The sequence below is a fragment of the Bos javanicus genome, chromosome 16 (assembly GCF_032452875.1).
Source record: "Bos javanicus breed banteng chromosome 16, ARS-OSU_banteng_1.0, whole genome shotgun sequence".
In the NCBI taxonomy this organism is placed as follows: domain Eukaryota; kingdom Metazoa; phylum Chordata; class Mammalia; order Artiodactyla; family Bovidae; genus Bos; species Bos javanicus.
In genome coordinates this window covers 24,987,366-25,007,172 of record NC_083883.1, presented here as the reverse complement: position 1 = coordinate 25,007,172, position 19,807 = coordinate 24,987,366, and the positions used below count along the sequence as shown (strand labels likewise).

The following is a 19,807-nucleotide window of genomic DNA, read 5'->3' as shown; positions in this document are numbered from 1 at the left end:
GACACAAGTGTTATCAGTGTGTTAAATGTAAGTCAGTATTTGGGGAGGGTCTGGTTAGACATCTTGATTCAGCTTCCATCTGGATTCAGTCTCTGAATATTGTTCCAATGGGGGGAATGCAGCTAGAATATGTTCTCTTGCATCAGTCTAGAGTTGCAAACCCTAGAGAGGCCCCATGTGAGGCCCAAAGAGAATATATTGTGATCTATACACTTTGGGCCTTGTGGTTAGGGAAGCCCTTCCATATTGCTGGCCCTAGACTATTTTCTTCAATACTTGTTGGTCAGGTGGCAGAAAAGGGTGGTAGGTGCACAAGTGTTGCCATAGGTTTGAGCCTTGATTTACCTTGTCTTGAAGTTTTCAATTTTTTAATTTTTCTGGCTACACTGGGTCTTTGTTGCTACGTGCAGACTTTCTCTAGTTGCAGCAGGCAGGGGATTCTCTCTAGTTTCAGTTCTCAAGCTTCTCATTGCGGTGTTTTCTCTTGTTGCAGAGCACAGCCTCTAGAGCACGTGGGCTTCTGTAGTTGTAGTGCACAGGCTTAGTTGCCCCGTAGCATGTGGGATCTTCCGGGACCAGGGATTGAACCTGTGTACCCTGCATTGGCAGGTGGATTCTTAACACTGGATCACCAGGGAAGACCCAATTTTTATATCTTGAAATACCCATGCATGCAGATCTTCTGACATTTTAAGACAGTATGATTCAATCAATTGATTGATCAATCAATCACCAGTGTTGGCTGATGCTTATTTGTCTTAATGTGGATAACCATTAGATACACAGCCAGTTCTTACCCTAGGGAGCTTAAAATTTAATTGGGGCTAAAAATACTTATGAAACAAGGAACAACACGAAGAACATAAAACTAAGTGTATGCCTCAGGGTGATCCTGTTGGTCTTAGTCCTCTTTGGACAGTTTATAGAATAGCCAGCTAACTAGAAAGCTAGACAGACATGTGCATGTGTGCTCAGTCACTCTCTTGTATCCAACTCTTTGTGATTCCATGGACAGCAGTCTGCCAGGCTCCTCTGTCCATAGGATTCTCCAGGCAAGAATATTGGAGTAGGTAGCCATTTCCTTCTCCAGGGAATCTTCCTGACCCAGGGATCAAACTGCCATCTCTTGTGTTTCCTACACTGCAGGCAGATTCTTTACCACTGCACCACTAGGAAAGTCCTCGAAACAGACATATATATAGTTATATATATTCTTTATGTAACTTATAATTTATAGTGCTATAGAACTCATATATGTGCATATTTCTATATATATCTATTTCATAGAACTCTGATATATCTTTTTCTTCTTATATGAAATTCAAATTTTCTTTTTCTTGTATATATTTCAATATTTATTAATACTGGGGAAGTATAAATTATGTTAATGAAGAACATTCAAGAAATGGGATTAGCTCTTTAAATTTTAAATAGAACCACTATTTTTAAATGGAGCATTTATATCTTTAAATAGAGGATTATTTCCTGCTGGCCATTTCTTACACATAGTGTTTGAAAAACAGCCCCCCATATATAAATAGGTAATGGGACTCACACCCAAAGCACAATTTATGTTAACCGATCATGTACAGTTGCTGAATATTTTGTGCCACAGATGGAGAATTAACACTTCTCCCTTTCATTTAGCACTCTTTATCCCTCCCCCCTCACCCTGCCCCTGTCCTTTCTTAATCTTGTCCTGTCTTTTCTTTCTCTCTCCCACCCCACTATCCTTCTCCCGCCAGGTCTGATGAGTTCTTCCCAGCAAGCACTCTGCACAAACCCTCCTCTGTGGGCCTCCCTCCTGAGAAGTTAGGTGGCTGTGTCAGTGCCTCTGATGCCTATTTTTACACTCGTGTTTGTCCGGAGTCTGACGTGGTTTATCACAGTCTCTCCAAAGACCCATTGTTCAGCACTTCAAGAAGAATGTTGTTATATTGACTGCTAGTGCGTCAGCCCGGCTCTCTCTGGAGGAGCTCTTGGATGAAATTAGATAATTTCCATTAGAAGACCGTGCATTATTAGTCCCTGGTGCCAAACCGGAGAAGGAGCCAAGATGACTATTTCTGGCCAGGCTCACCTCAGGAAGGAACCTTCTCAGCTTTAATGGGATTTTGCTATTGTTGGTTGCCTTCTGTTTGACACCAGGCCAGCCCAGGGTTGGAAATTGTTTAGAAAGCTGCATGAAATATAATAGAACCCCAGCCATTTGCTGAGGCACATTCCTGCACAGTGTTTATTTTGAAGAAGGGAAAAAAATATATTGTCCTTGGCAGACAACAATAAAAAAAAAAAAAGCAGTAACTTGAATCTCTGACCATATGCTTCTTGTTGCCAGTTGTGTTTAAAAACTCCCTGCCGGTATCGGAGAATTTCACACTGAAGTGGTAAATCTCTTGTAATATTTATAAGCATCTTCATTACAGACCCAGGAAGATATTTAAAGTCATCAAGGCCTTCAAGGCTGAAGCTATTTGAAATGGGTGGGTGCTGAAGAGAAGATGGAAACTGAAAGAATATTCCAGAATATCCCAGTCTGGCCCCAGATGTGGACCCCCCCAAAAAAAAAAATCCCTCCACCCTCCTATCTAGCCAAAACTTTTCACCCCCAACAGCTGTAGGAGCTGAGCCTTTCTGAACTGCTTGTGTTCTGAGCAGACTTAATCACTGAAGCATTAGAGGACAATAGGAATAAATGCCTCTTTAGTCTTGAGAACATTGTAAAAATCAACCTTTGATCACAATGGTAGGGAGTTTTGTTTGGCTTTATTTTTGTTTCCATTCTCAAAAAACTAGCTCACCATCACAGTTGAATTTGGAGAAACAGTTGTCTCTGTTTTGGCAGGACTATGCCATGAACTGTCTAATGATATTAAAGGTTGGACATTTTTAAATGAGATTAAAATCCCTAAACTGCTTTCTTACAAATTTACTCAGTGTCACACACTTAGCTTTCTTTAATGGTCCCATTCTTTTTGGGGTTGTGTGTGTGCGTGAAAATCGTAAACAGAATAAAACAAAAGAAAGGAAAAAAACCTAAGGTGGGGTTTCAATAGACAATTCTTGAAAAAGCAATTCAACTCCATTTATAAGAGTTCCTTGGTTGAGTTAAAATGCAGCTTCCCAAGACAGCTTAAAGATAAAATCTTCAAGTCTAGGAGCTGATTCCATCAAATGACATTTAGATGCCCTCAGACACGTTGCTTCCTTTCAAGTATTTGGCCTTAACCTTGACCTTTTCCTCTTTATTTAATAAATAATATGTCCAACAACGTCTTGACCATCAACAACAATGGGAGAGAGGGGAAGCAGAGCTAATTAAAAAATACTCACCAAACCTGATCACCAAGTCAACTTCTGGCGTAAATGTCACCCCTTTCCCATGAAATTTTTCATCAGAAATGCTGACCCATGGCCAAAATTGACTGAGGGGTGACAGATGGGCCCTTCACAAGGGAGAACTGGAGAGAAAATTTTCAAAGTACATGCAGTCAGTAAACAGACTCTGCTCTGGCCCTGCCTAGACAACGGGGTCCTGATTTCATCTGAGGGAGGCGGGTGAACCCATGGGCACCAGCAATGAGTTTCAAGCGGCGGGTAGAATTCTAAGACAACCCCCAAATTCCAGCCCCCGAGTGTGTATGTCCTATGCAATCCCCTCCCCTTGAGTAGGGACAGAACCTGTAAACGGGATGGGATGTCACTCTTTGACTAGTGTCCCTTATATAGAAAAGAAGAAGAGACTTTGCTGTTGTAACTGAGATCTCAAATCAGGTGAAAGTGAAAGTCACTCAGTCATGTCCGACTTTTTGTGACCCCATGGACTATAGAGTCCATGGAATTCTCCGGGCCAGAATACTGGAGTGAGTGGCCTTTCCCTTCTCCAGGGGATCTTCCCAACCCAGGGATCAAACTCAGGTCTCCCGCATTGCGGGCAGATTCTTTACCAGCTGAGCCACAAGGGAAGCCCAAGAATACTGGAGTGGGTAGCCTATCCCTTTTCCAGAGGATCTTCCCAACCCAGAAATTGAACCAGGGTCTCCTGCATTGCTGGCAGATTCTTTACCAACTGAGCTATGAGGGAAAGGGAGATTATCTTGAGCGGATCTGACTTACAAGGGGGATTGGGTCCTTCCCCAGGGGCATTCTCTTTCTGGCCTTGAAGCAGCAAACAGCTCTACTGTGAACTCCAGTGGTGAGGGGGCATTGTCCAGGCGCTGAGGAGCCCAACACCTGCACAGAATTGAATGCTCCCAATCCCAGGGACGGCGGAGCCTGGTGGGCTGCCGTCTACGGGGTTGCACAGAGTCGGACACGACTGAAGCAACTTAGCAGCAGCAGCAACAATCTGAATGAGACTGGAAGTGGATCTTCAGCTCCACAGGAGAATGCAGCAGGCTCATAGTCTGATTGCAGCCTTGTGAGAGCCTGAGCAGAGGACATAGCTAAGCTGTGTCCAAGCTCCTGACACATAGAAACTGTGAGATCAGAATGGTATTGGTTTAAGCCATTAAACTTGTACTAATTTTCTATGAAACCATAGATGACTAATACAAAAGCTCTACAGACAGCTTGACCAGTTTTGAAATGCTGGACACTCTACCTGAAGTCTGCTATTGCTACAGGCAGGTCATCTATATGTGTGTGCCTACAGTGGTCTGGAGGCTTTTCAGGATCCATGCCTGAGATCTCCCAGTACCTTCAGTTGGATATGACTGCCTTCCTGCAGTTCCAGAGGCTCTAAGGTACCATTCACTGGCCATTTGTTTTACTTAAGGCAACATCATGGACACTGGGGGAAATAACATATTTTGAGACCATACTAGGCTGGGTTTGAGTGCCTCTTTTGACATGTTTTAAGCCAGGTAACTCAGTCAAGTCATTTACACTTTTTGAGTCTCACATTTCTAAAATGCGGATGATAATATAACTTCCAGAGTTTTCATGAGAAGTAAACGAATTACCTGTATGAAACACCTGGCCCAGAGATTGGACTCTAGCATGTGCTAAATACATTCATTTTCTTCAAGACTTAGCTTAAGATCTACCAGAAAGCTAGCTTTGATTTTGCCTCTGCTGCCTGCTAGTAAGTTACTTAACTGTACTCTGCTTCCACATTATCATGAATAAAATGAAAATAGCATTAGTACTTATTGGATACCATTATTGTAAGGATGTAAATAAAATAATCCATAAACAAATCACTTATCACCTGCATGGAACACAGTAATGTTAGTGTTTTTAATTATCATTCCCCTTCCACTTACCAAACTGGAATGCCTCACTTCCTTCTCCATGGTCTCATGAGCTTTGACTGGATTTCTAAGATAGCTCTTCTCATATTCTCAGATATGGGTATTGTAAGAAATTGTATGTATTTCTTTCTCTCCCAATTTACCTTCTGCTTTCAGGGGACAGGAGCCATGACTAATTCATCTCTGTAAGCCACTCAAAGCCTTGCCTCTTGCCTTCCAAATGGTAGATGGTCAAGAAGTATTGACTTGGGACTTCTCTGGTGGTCCAGAGGTTAAAACTTCGTCTTTCAATGCAGAGGTGTGGATTCAATCCTTGGTCGGGAAGCTAAGATCCCACATGTCTCATGGCCAGAAAACCAAACATAAAACAGAAGCAATACTGTAACAAATTCAATAAAGACTTTAAAAATGGTCCACAACAAAAAAATCTTTTAAAAAAGTACTGACTTGACCAAATTTTCAATTGACTTGGACAGAGCCAATACTAGATAAAAGCTAATTACAGAACCCAAGCAAAGTGGTGACCTTGTAGGCTCATTTGGTCCCTCCTGCTCGGGAGATCAAGTCAGCCAAGGTGAATGTGTCTCAAGCTTGGTGGAAAGATCCTCATGTACAGAGTTGGTATTATCGTTCATTAATTAATCCCTTGAACATTAATTTTCTCGGAATGTGTGTATCTAGTAGATGCTATATGCTCAGACACTCAGTTGCATCCGACTCTTTGTGACCCCCTGCAGAGGACCAGCCAGGCTCCTCTGTCCATGGGCATTCTCCAGGCAAGAATACTGGAGTGGGTTGCCATGCCCTCCTCCAGGGGATCTTTCCAACCCAGGGATCGAACACAGGTCTCCCACTTTGCAGGTGGATTCTTTACCATCTGAGCCACCAGGGAAGATAGAGCGGTACAAACCAAGAAGTAGAAGACAGATTCCTTCTCTCAGAAAAGCTTCCTGATCTGTCAGCCAATACTATCCCCCTGGGCTTTGTAGGTGGCACTAGCGGTAAAGAACCTGCCGGCCAGTGCAGGAGTAAGAGATGGGGCTCAATCCCTGGGGGTACAGTAAGTACTAATGCACCATCCCCCTTGACGGGGAGCTCTCTCTCGGCTCTCTCTAATATCCATCTCTCCTTGCTGAAATTCTGCCCACAGTCTCTGCTCTGAACTCAGGAGAGGGCCCGGAGGACAGCTGTTCCCCATCCTCAGCCACGTGACCCTCACATAGTTAAAGCCCATTACTGAGTCACCCCTCAGCTCTTGCCTCACTTAAGCTGTGCCTCTAAAGCAGGGATATTGATGATGACCTGACTGGTAGGGCGACTGTGAGAAATAACTCATTAAAATGGCTGCAGGGTGCAATGAAAAGGCCAGAGAACAGGGCCAAGCGGCTTCCCCCAGCACTCCATTCATTTTCAAGGGAAAACAATTCTAGATCGGAGCTATAAAAAGAACGCTGAAGATAAAGTGTACCTCTCTCCCCACCTCGCTATTTGTCTTCTATGAGGATCCGGGCACTTGCCAGGCCTCCTTTTCAGCCTTTATCACAGAACAGTTCTCATCTGTTCTTTTATTCATGCTGGGCCCTTTTCATTGTCTCCTGCTCAGAAATGTGTGATAAGGATCTAGCTGACTGGCATTAGGAAACTCAGCTGTTCAACAAAGGAACCTGTCATTGTGCCCCAGGCACTTCAAAGCTCTCACAATATCTTATTTTAATTATTTGTTGTTTTTTTTTTTAAAGTTTGAACAATGTGTTTTGCATCCTAGATTGTCTGTGGGAAAATATATTTCTCGTTAGTTGGAGCCAGAGCTGCTGACAACTGCGAAAATAACTACACAGTAATTCATGCTAAAGTTTGTGAAAATACTTGAAATTCTTTTGTAAAGAATTAGAAGTATGCTTCTATTGTGTACCATAGTACTGATTAGACCTCATTGTGGGCATCAGTAGAAGCTAAGGATCTGGATGGCGCAACTAGATTATCCAGACTCAATATTAGCACATTTTTGCTAATATTAATTCAATGTGACTGTGTAGTATTATTGTAGAGGTAAAGACAGTGGAAGGAGCTTTCATTCTCATAAGAAGGGCCTGACGTGTCTACCAGACACTACAGTAACAGGGGCCTGATGACTGGGATGGACAGTGAGTATAAAGTTCAAGTGAATTTTAGACTTGAATTCCCAGCTCAGGCCTCACATTTCCACGCTTAACACTACAAAGGGCTATTTAACAGATCAAGTTAATCAAAACAAAACTGATAATACACTATGGACACCAGGAATTAGGAGGGAATACTGCAAATGGCAAGGAAGTATAAATTGAGAGGAAATGATAAAGTGGCTTATTGTGATCCATTCATAGAAGCAGAAGCAATAGCGCAAACTCAGCAAAAATGGTTATTCTGGACTTTTCTTCATCTCCAACACCACTCGTGGCCTTCTCCAGTGGCAGATGATTAAGACTCACTCTTCTAGGCCAGGTCCTGAACTGCAGTCAACAAGAGAGGTTCCTATCTTATTCAGACTGCTCACCAAGCATCTAACAAGGTGCTTTCATACTCACTCTCTATGTGCTGCATGAATGAGTCAATACATAAAAACTTAAGTCTAAGAGGCATCTTGAAAGGCACTCAGCATTGCTTTGTTTTGTTTTGGACACCAGTGGCAGGTATTTGATCCTATTTTTCTGTCCATGGTGTACCATCATCATCAGTCCTTGCAAGTCTCCTCTCTTATTTTACGTCTACTTTATTATTATTTCTTTCCTCTGCTCCTTCAGCCTGAATCCCATTTTTCTCTCTACCATAAGCACCCACCCCAGAGTATCTAATTTATGTTCTTAGTTATATATTTAGATTTATAAATATCATGATATTATTGTGTGTGTTTAATTTACACATAGTATTAGCTGTGTTATCTCATTATATTTCTTACTCTAGTCATGCAACAGTATCTTTTAAAGATCTACACATGTTGTTTTATGTATATACATGTTTTTAATTTTGACTGCTGCATTATATACCATTATTTTTGTATATCATCTTACATTTATCCAAGGGAATGGATATATGATTGCCTTTAACCCCTGCAATTTTAATCACTCTTCAGTTCAGTTCAGTCCAGTCACTCAGTCGTGTTCGACTCTTTGCGACCCCATGAATCACAGCACGCCAGGCCTCGCTGTCCGTCACCAACTCCCGGAGTTCACTCAGACTCACGTCCATCGAGTCAGTGATGCCATCCAGCCATCTCATCCTCTGTCGTCCCCTTCTCCTCCTGCCCCCAATTCTCTTAGTAATAATCAATCCTTTCCCCATTTATTTTGTTGATAACTTATAATTTTAATATAATTTGAAACAAAGAAAGGTGAAAAGAATAGTACACAGAACTCCCATCAGTATACCCAAATTTACCAACTAATTACATTTTGTCCCATTTGCTTTCTCATTATCAATTTACCTATATTTATAAGTGTATTTTTTTGATCATTTAAGAGTAAGTTAGAGATATGATCAAGTCCATCTATCACTAAATTTATCTACTAAAAAGTCAATGGTCAAAAAATAAATCAAAGAGAATATTATGAAATACCTTAAGACAAATGAAAACTGAAAACACAGCACTCCAAATCTATGGAAGACACCAAAAGCAGTTCTAAAAAGGAAGTTTGGTGATACAGGCCTACCTCAATAAAGAAAAACCTCAAATAAACAATCTTGCTGCTGCTGCTGAGTCACTTCAGTCGTGTCCGACTCTGTGCAACCCCATAGACGGCAGCCCACTAGGATGTCCCATCCCTGGGATTCTCCAGGCAACATTTACCATCTAAAGGAGTTAAAAAAAAATGTTCAAAGTCAATAGAAGGAAAGAAATAATAAAGATCAGAGAGGAAATAAATAGAAATTTTTAAAAAACTATAAAAGATCAGTGAAATTGAAAACTGGGTTTTGGCAAAGATAAACAAAATTGATAAATCTTTTGCCATTTTATTGTCATGAAGTGCCTCTCTTATCTCTGACACTATGTCTCGCTTTGAAGTTTATTTTGGCTAATTTTAGTATAGCCATTCAAACTTTCTCATACTTTCGTTTGCCTCATATGTCACTGTCCATTCTTTAACTTTCAATCCATCTATTTTCTTATACTTAAGGTACCTCTCTTGAAGATAACAGACACTTTTAGTCTTGCTTTTTTTATCCACTCCTACAAACTTTGCCTATTTAGTTGGCCTATTTACATTTAGTTTAATTATTGCTGTGTAGGATTGAGGTCTACCATTTGCTCTTTGCTTTCTGTTTCTCCTATTTGTTGTTGTTTTTTTTTTTTTAATTTTATTTAATTAGAGGCTAATTACTTTACAATATTGTGGTGTTTTTTGCCATACATCGACATGAATCAGCCACAGGTGTACATGTGTTCCCCCATCCTGAACCTCCCTCCCACCTACCTCCCCACTCCATCCCTCAGGGTTGTCCCAGAGCACCAGCTTTGAGTCCCCTGCTTCATGCTTTGAACTCGCACTGGTCATCTGTTTTACATATGGTAATATACATGTTTCAATGCTATTCTCTCAAGTCATCCCAGCCTCATCTTCTCCCACATAGTCCAAGAGTCTGATCTTTACATCTGTGTCTCTTTACATCTGTGTCAACTCTGCTGTCTTGCATATAGGGTCATCATTACCGTCTTTCTAAATTCCATACATATGTGTTAATATACTATATTGGTGTTTCTCTTTCTGACTTACTTCACTCTGTATAATAGGCTCCAGTTTCATCCACCTCATTAGAACTGACTCAAATGCTAAAGCTGAAACTCCAGTACTTTGGCCACCTCATGCGAAGAGTTGACTCATTGGAAAAGACTCTGATGCTGGGAGGGATTGGGGGCAGGAGGAGAAGGGGATGACAGAGGATGAGATGGCTGGATGGCATCACTGACTCGATGGACGTGAGTCTGAGTGAACTCCGGGAGTTGGTGAGGGACAGGGAGGCCTGGCGTGCTGCGATTCATGGGGTCACAAAGAGTCAGACACGACTGAGCGACTGATCTGATCTGATCTGAATAGTCCATTGTGTATATCTCCCATTTGTTTTTTATTTTTCTGTGCTCTACCTTCTCTTGGTTAATTGAATATTTTTTACTATTCCATTCTTCCACTGGCTTTACCTCCTTGCACTTTTTTTTTTTTTGCTTTTGTTTTTGTTTAGTAGTTGTTTTAGGAATTCTTAACTAGTTACTTAGAGCTAATATTGTATGAAGTGTTAAAAAAAATCCTTGCCAACAGTATAGTTCCATTCATCCACTCCCCTTCAACCTTTATGCTATTATTTCATACATATTACAAGTCTACACCTTATAACCCCTATATATATTTTAAATTAAGAAAGAAAAAGTAGTTTTAATCCAAGTGCTGAATTCTTTATTTTTACTGCTAGATTTTTCATACTAAGACCTAGGAGAGCTGATATGTAGTTCTAGCCCAAGTCCAAAGGCCCAAGGACCTGGAGAACCAATAGTCTAAGTTCCAGTCCAAAAGCTGGCAGGCTCAAGACCCCAAAAGAGCTAATGTTTCAGTTTCAGTATGGAAAAGGCTGATGTCCCAGTTGAGCAGTCAGGCAGAAGGAATTCCTTCTTAGCCTTTTTGTTCTATTCAGGTCTTTAATTGGACGCGGCTCACCCACATTAGGGTGGGTAATCTGCTACTCAGTCTACCAATTCAAACATTAATCTAATTCAGAGACATCATCACAGATACATTCAGGATAATGTTTGACCAAATTTTTGGGTTCCACATGGCTTGTCAAGTTGACACAAAAAATTAGTCATCACATCCTGTTTGTCCTACAGTTTCTCTCTTAGCTTCTGACATCCATCAACTTCCTCTCACTTCTCCAAGATTTGGCTCTAAATGGAAGCTGGCACCCTTTGCTAGTTGATCATCTTTTGTGGAAAAGAAAGCTTCCAAAGTATTATTTAAAAATAGTCAACTTATTTAGGAAACTCCAAATTTTAGGATTGTTCCAAGACATTTCTTTAAAAAGCATGGAAATCTCCTTAGCAGCTTTTTTTTTTTTTTAACATTTCTCTGGTTTTGCTTCTTTACATTATTTTAGTCTATATGTGTGCTTAATCATGTCCAACTTAAAGAAATTTAAGAGGAAAACATGGGCTTGCTATCTACCAAGTTTTGTTTGATTATTTGCAATTTTATTTATGTTTTGTTTTTAATAAACAAGTGCTAATGGTTGAAATTCAATATATTAGCCATATAAGATATATGACAAGTTATGGGCCAAAAGAAGTCAACTATAGGAAGCGTAAGTTCTGAATAAGACAGTTAATGAGACTCACTGCATGATAAATATAGTACATTAAGCGATCTTTGAATCCCAGAGGAAAATGATATTATAGACTGAATGTTCTTGATGGTGCCTGATTTCCCCTTCCCCCGAGGAAGCATTCTTCAGCTCTTTTTCCTAATGGTTATCTCCAAAGCCCCAGTTAGAGAATGCTGCAGGGTCAGTGGAGAGGCGCAGAGTTTAAGCCTTCAAATACTGAAATCGAGATAAATATGCCAAGCATCCAAGTGCTGTTAAAACCTCCAGAAAGGCTCTGGAGTGGTCTGTTTATTTCTCAGTATTTTTGAGTCAGTCCCTTGGTTCTCAAGGAAGAGGGAAGGACGTGAGAATTCCAGTGCACTATTATTCATTCTTCTGTCCTGTGGGGAGCAAGGCTCTGATCACTCTTGGAGAGGGAGGCAGACATAGGCTGGCTTACAGATTTCTTTCTTTCTTTCTTTCTTTCTTTTTTTACTGCCAGGTTAGGTGATCTCAGAAGAGGCAACTGGTTGCCAGGAATCACAGATTTTGTAAAAGCCAAAAGTCACACTGGAAATACTCTGATCACCTCTCAATTTACAGGAGAAAGAAACAGGCCCAGATGCAGTCAGTAGGTTGCTCCAGATCTTACAGTGGGAAAGGTGGACAAGAAGCCAAATGATCTGACTCCTGAATCAATGATTTTCCCATGACACTGAGACTTCACATGAATACCGATTTTTTAAATCTGCTTTCTTTAATGGTCTCATCTCTTCAATGGAGTATGGTACTCACCTTGACATTTTTTGAATGAATGAATGACTTTAACTCTCAGAGATAATACTTTCATTTGTATTGATTTCTATGGTTTTGCTTCTTTACATTATTTTAGCCTATGTGTGTGCTTAGTCGTGTCCGACTCCTTGCAACCCTATGGACTGTAGCCTGCCAGGCTCCTCTGTCCATGGTATTGTCCAGGCAAGAATACCGGAGTGGGTTGCCATTTCCTTTTCCAGAGGATCTTCCCAACCCAGGGATCAAATCCACAACTCTTGCATCTCCTGAATTGGCAGGCAAGCTTTTGGCCACTAATGCCACCTGGGAATGGAGAAGGCAATGGCACCCCACTCCAGTACTCTTGCCTGGAAAATCCCATGGACAGAGGAGCCTGGTAGGCTGCAGTCCATGGGGTCACTAAGAGTCAGAAACGACTGAGCGACTTCACTTTGACTTTTCACTTTCATGCACTGGAGAAGGAAATGGCAATCCACTCCAGTGTTCTTGCCTGGAGAATCCCAGGGACGGGGGAGCCTGGTGGGCTGCTGTCTCTGGGGTGGCACAGAGTCGGACATGACTGAAGTGACTTAGCAGCAGCAGCAGCAGCCACCTGGGAAGCCCTTATTATGGCCTATTTTAGGACAATTAGCATTTGCTTTTTTTCTTGACAAAAGAGTTTAAAAATCTGGGGTTGAAGGTAGGAATAGAAGCTGGACACAGGGAGACCCTTCTTTGCTTTCACTGCCCTGAATGACCCGTGAGTGGGTGAGTGGGCTGCTTACTCACTTGTCAGTCCTTAAGCTTTTCCAAAACCACTACAATGTGTTAGGTCCTGGGTCAGGTTAGAAGCTGGGGGTACAGAACTGAAGTATATGGTTCAGGTAGCAGGTAAGTAGGATGTCACAGAGCTAGGAAGACACAGCCCAGCAAAATGTGAGTTTCCAGCCAGTGTGTTCAGTGCACAGGTGCTATGGGAGCAGGGGAGAGGTTGATCCAGCTGGACACAGGTCACGTCACACTAACATTCCTTATGTAGGGATATATTGCATCTTGGTTATCTGCTTTCCCTAACTCCCTGTGTAGTACCAGCTCAGGAGAGATGAAGAGAATTATCAAATGAATGAATGCATAGACAAGTATTTCAGGTTTTGTAAATGTAGAAGGTGCAAAGAATCCACTACTTTGCCTACACACACAGGTAGCAAAGCAGCCACAGGTAAATCTGACCCAGACTTTTGTTTTGGCCCATGTCATGATTTTTAGAAACTTGAACCACACTGTGCTTTAAAATATTGACGTCTGACTTCTTTTCAAAAATCAGCAGAATATCTGACAACACTGTGCACTTATTCCAGAATGACTGGCTGGTTGGCGCTGGTAGAACCTATATTTTCCTACTGAGCATAAGCCTTGAGGTGGCCGTGTCCCCACTGGTCATTCTGTGTGGGCCTGTGCACCTCACCCGGACATCTCCTCTCGCATTCTGGGTCTGGACATCCACAGGAGTGGAGATCAGTGTGGGGAACAGCAGGTGTACCCCAGGGAACCAGGGAAGGATTTCTGGAGTTCCAGGGACTCTCGGAAGTGCAGCATGTGAAGCTGGAGAGAGCGGGCTGGCCTGACGGGAGGCGATCCTTCCTGATACTCAAGGTGGGCGCTCCACCAAGGGGATGGCTGAAGACAAGGAGACCATGCCTCCAGTTTTCCTCCTGAAAAAGCAGATATTTTCTTTTGAGAAATTAAAAAATACATTTAGTAAGTCTTCTAAAAAGCAATAATCAGCTGACTACACGTTAGCATGAATACCATATTTTTAAAAACGATTATATCTCCCCTCCAAAATTTTAGTGCTAAGTGGCATTATCTTATATTTCTGCAAATATCTTTATGTTTTGCTTAACAGAAGACAGCTGGTGTTCATTTTTATATTCAGCCTACAGTAGTATACTGTTTTCATTGAAGTATATGAAGAAAATAAACACACAGAAATGAAATCAGAAAAGAGGAAAGTATTTTAATAGTCTTTTCATATAACTGTGGCTGTCCTTCTGTAAATGGAATATATGGCATCATGTCCTTTCCCAGGGAAGAATATGTTCATATGTAGGTTCCTTTTGCTGGGAAAGTGTCTCCCCACATCTAATCCTAACCACCACCACATCCTGCATTGCATGAGGCGGTTATCCTCCAGGGCTAGGCTGAAATGGTCTCTTGGGACCCTGAACTTCCCCTTGGTAATGTTCGTCACACTTGCAATTAGTTATTTGTGTCATTAGCTGCTTCATGCCAGGCTTTCCCACTGTAGGGGAAGCTCCATTACTGACTGCAGCACTGTGTCTGTTTTGTTGATGACTGTGTGGAGCCCATAGTAGGTGCTCAATAAGCATTTTATGAACGTCTTTAAGATGTCTTCCATGGGACTTCCCTGGTGGTCCCGTGGTTAAGACTTCACCTTCCAATGTAGGGATGAGGGTTCGATACCTGGTCAGGGAGCTAAGGTTCCACATGCCTCATGGCCAATAAACCAGGACATTTTTTTAAAAAAAGCAATATTGTAAAAAATTCAATAAAGACTTTAAAATGGTCCACATCAGTAAATTGACACAACCACTATTGAGAACAGTAAAAAACTAGGACTAAAACTACCACATGGGCCAGCAGTCCCGCTACTGGGCGTATACCCTAAGGGAACCGTAATACAAAAAGACACATGTACCTCAATGGTTATTGCAGCACTATTTACAGTAGTCAGAACATAGACGCAACCTAGATGTCCTTCAACAGGTGACTGAATAAAGAAATTCTGGTACATATATACAATGAAATATTAATCACCCATAAAAGGAATGAATTTGAGTCAGTTCTAGAGGATGGAGGAGCCTGGTAGGCTGCCGTCTACAGGGTCGCACAGAGTCAGACACGACTGAAGCGACTTGGCAGCAGCAGCAGCAGCTACTGAAGTGGATGAACCAAGAGCCTGTTGTTACAGAGTGAAGTAAGTCAGAAAGAGAAAAACAAATATCATATATTTACACATATATATGGAATCTAGAAAAACTGTATTGATGAACCTATTTGCAGGGTAAGAATAGAGACACAAACATAGAGAGCAGCCTTGTGGAGAGGGTGGGATGAATTGAGAGAGTAGCCTTGAAGCATATACATTATCATATGTAAAACAGATAGCTAGTGGGAAGTTACTGTATAACACAGGAAGCTCAACCCAGTGGTCTGTGACAACCTAGAAGGGTGGGATGGGGTGGGAGGTGGGAGGGAGGTTCAAGAGGGAGAGGACATATGTAGACTTATGACTGATTCATGTTGTTGTATGGCCAAAACAACACTGTAAAGCAATTATCCTCCAATTAAAAAAATATTTAATGGTCCAAATTAAAAAAAAAAAACAAAACTCTCTCTGGCCTCTAATGCCTCATCATCTTTAGGGAGCCTATTCAGCGGGCAGCTAAGCAGGAGAAAGGCTTTCAATAAGCTGCTCCTAGCCTGCCCTCTCTCTAGATAACTACCCTGGCGCTTCACATTTTTACACTGCTTAGAGAGACAGGCCTCACAGACGGGGAGCTCGTTGGACCGGGCCTAAACAAGCAATGCAGAAAGAACGTCTATGTATAGCTGAGTCATTTTGCTGTGCAGCAGAAACTAACACAACATTGTAAAGCAACCATACTCCAATAAAAATTAATTAAAAAAAAAGAAAGAAAGAACTTATAAAGGCATTGACTGCTGTGCAAGAGGTGAGTTGAGGGTGGGAATCTGCTCCCTGGTGCAGACATGTGTCTGAGCAGGAGAGAAAGGCCCCAGGGGTGGACTAAGAACAAAGTGATTTCAGATGTGACCCCAAAATGCCATCCCAAGGTTTTCTATTGAGGTGCTTCTCTCATTCATTTATTTATTGGCCGTGGCCCCACAGGATTTTGGATCTTAGTTCCAAGACCAGCGATTGAACCCACGGCCACTGCAGTGGAAGCATAGACTCTTAACCACTGGATGGGCAGGAAAGTCTCAAGCAGCTTTTCTCGCAAGTAACAAGCATTGAGGGTTAGCTAATTTTTATTAGGATCTTGATTTTCCTTAAAGATTCTCTAACATAAAAGTAAAACATTTGCAAATTGGAGTTCTGTGCATTCTCTGTAACAATTTTCTGCCCACACACCCTAGCAGACCACTCTGATAACCCCTGCCATAAAGTTCCCAGGGAGGCGCTCTGCAGTTCACAAAGTACTTTTACATACCTGCTATCAGATAGTCGTGTATACATGAGGCCTCAGTAGTATCATATGATGGATGGTGCGTTAGCATACTCATTCCTATTTTATGGCTGTTTCAGTGAAGACCCACAAAGGTTAGGAAGCCTGGCCCCCAGTCACTCAACCAGCACAGCCAGCGCTGAGGTCTGAACAGGCAGTTTTCCTGGTCACCTTCCAGTTCCCTCTCGCCTATCTTATGGGGCTGAAGTTTTTCCAAGGGAACCAGTTGACTTCCAGCAGGCTGGCAGACCTGAATGTTAGCACTTCAATGTAGGGCCACATCTGATCATTTCTGGTTGTGATGCAAAGAAACAAAAACCTCTCCGAGGGTCAACAACATTGTCATGAACCTCCCCTGAACCAGTTCCCTGACAGGGACACGGCATTTGGTGCCCCTGGTGATCCAGCTGGACACATCTCCTTGGGCACTTTGCACTTGTAGAGGTGGGGGTGGGGGTGGGGGGTGGGAGCATGTAGGAATCCTGCCGCAGGCTGGTTTTGGGGGGCAAGGTCACTGCGAGAAACTAACTGGCTATGGGGGAAGGAGGCAGGAGCCAGGCCCCGTTTACAAAATCAGTCTTCAGGCTGTTGTCTGCAGCAGAGGAGATCTCAGGGGCGACCTCTTCCAGGCACAAAACAAAAGGGTGGAGGGGAGGAAGCAAGTGAGCTTGCTAATCTCAGTTGTTTATTTTTCCTCCCTCATTTCCTCCTGTGTTCCTCCAACCCAAATCCCCCAGCCTCTGGTTTCCCGCCCCTATCTGGTTAATAACCTCCCAGGGCAGCCTCCTCAGCAGCCCTCCTTGGCTCCCCCCTGTAATCTCTTCTCCAGGCTTTGCTGAGGCTGTATTTACCACCACACAGGATTTCCGTAGGTGATAACCGCAGGGCCTGGTGGCTCCGGGGCAGTCCCCCCTCCCCTCACGGGGGTCTATTTAAGGCAGGGGAAGAATTCCAATCTCTCCCAAGAATATGATTGTCCTGAGGGGGTCTCACCTACACCAGTGGCTGAGCCCGCCTCTTGGTAAGAGTCACTCAAGCTCACACCCCTCCCTCCCTGACCTCCAAGTGTGTGGGGGCCCCAAATGCAGAGACAGGAGAGAAGGTACAAAGGTGAATTGTCTGAGGCTAGTCGCTCACTCACAAAGATCACAGGCAGAGGGTCTTGGGGCGGGACCTCCGAAAGTATCCACCTCTTCCTCCTGGACTGGCCTTGTCAATCCAGGTCCCGCCGGAAGTGGGTATGCACCGGCCACCCCGCGTTCACTCATTCCAGGGCTGGTCGCTGCTCAACACTCAGAGAAGTATCCACCTCCCAGGGTGGTTTGTTTTTAAACTTGGTATTGATGAGGAATGCACATGGGGTCACCAATTCAATGGTTTCACCATATGGACTTACTGAGGGAAGGAGCACCCAGATCAGAATATTGGCCGCACTCACAAGCCCTTCGCGATACCGCAACCTGGGCACTGCCACCTCCTTTCACTTCCAGCCCCCAGGACCACTGTCCTGACTCCTGACACCACAGATCCATTTTGCCTCCTGAGGCGTACACTGAAGAAGCTGGATTCCAGAGTTGCAGAGATAAGACTTTCGTTTTTCTCAGTCAACAGTATCTGGGAGGCAGGAGGCTTGTGGAGCCTGATCTGAGTGTTCTATTTTATTTTCAACTGTCAAGATCGCTAATTCCTTAACACCACATAACTGTGAGGAATTTTAGGGAAGGAGTTATCTTTAGTGAGAAACCCTGCAATGGGCAGCATGCCAAGTGTGGAGGAAAAGTGGAATGAGACAAGTTAGACGAAGGCGTTGCAAAGAGATAGGGACTGCGTGAAGCCGAGGCCTCCAGGGGTTTCAGGAAACGTGTTAACATTTTCACCAAAGGGAGAGAGAAAAGAATTCTAAACTCTCTCAACCACCTTCAGTCCATGCTTGCCTCTTTCCACATTTTTCTCTATTTCTTGTTGTTGTTGTTCAGTCACTAAGTCATTTCTGACTCTTTGCAATCCCATTGACTGTAGCCCACCAGGCTCCCCTGTCTGTGGGATTTCCCGGGCAAGATAACCAGAGTGGGTTGCCAATTCCTGGGGACCTTCCCAACCCAGGGATTGAACCCATGTCTCTGGCATTGGCAAGTGGATTCTTTACCACTGACTCACCAGGGAAGCCCTCTGTATTTCTAGAGACACTATTTTAAGCAAAGCCATACCCCCTACCTCTTTACTTTAAACACGTGAAAACAGAAGGGATAATATAAGCCACATATGTAATTGTGTGTGTGTGTGTGTGATAAAATACACATGACATAAAATTTACCATTAGTGATATTTAGTACATTCACAATATTGTGCAGCCATCACCACTACCTGGATCCAGAACCTTTATATCATCCTAAAAGGACACCTCACACTCATTAAGCTATCACTCTCCTTTCTCAAAACCATGTTCAGATGTTACCAAATAGGTGGCAATGTCTTCACTATATGTGTGTTATCCAGGCCCTCCCCTACTCTTGTCAAAAAGAATGCTAATCTTCTCTCTTCATACAAGACCCACATAATGTCATTTTAAATTTTCTGGTAGTCATGCCAAAAAGGTAAAAAAAAAAAGTGAAAATAATTTTACTAATTTATTAATAGCCAATCCATTTTTATGGCTGAGTATTTCATTGTATATATCTTCTTAATTCGTTCATCTGTTGATAGACATTTAGGTTGCTTCTGTTTACAGAAACATGGATGAACCTAGAGATGATCATGCTAAGTCAGAAAGAGAAAGACTAATATCATCTGATATCACTTATATGTGGAATCTAAAATATGACACAGAAGAATGTATCTATGAAACACAAACAGACTCACAGACATAGAGAACAGACTTGTGGTTGCCAAAGGGAGAGGGTAGGGAAGGATGGCTTGTGAGTTTGGAATTAGCAGATGCAAACTATTATATACAGATGGATAAACAATAGGTCCTACTGTATAGAATAGGAAACACCACTCAATATCCTGTAATAATCATAATAAACCATTTAGCATATGAAAAAGATTATATATGTATACATATACATGTATAACTGAATCACTTGGCTATACAGCAGAAATTAACGCATACAGCTATACTTCAATAAAATAAATTTTAAAAAATAATTAATTTAATCCAATATTTCCAAACTGTTGTCATTTCAATGC

At 42.4% G+C, this 19,807-nt stretch overlaps 1 pseudogene; it reads right to left on the bottom strand.

The window, feature by feature from the left end:
• Positions 1–19,050: 19,050 nt before the first annotated feature.
• On the bottom strand, positions 19,051–19,168 carry LOC133228298 (U6atac minor spliceosomal RNA; annotated as a pseudogene).
• Between the last annotated feature and the right edge of the window lie 639 nt (positions 19,169–19,807).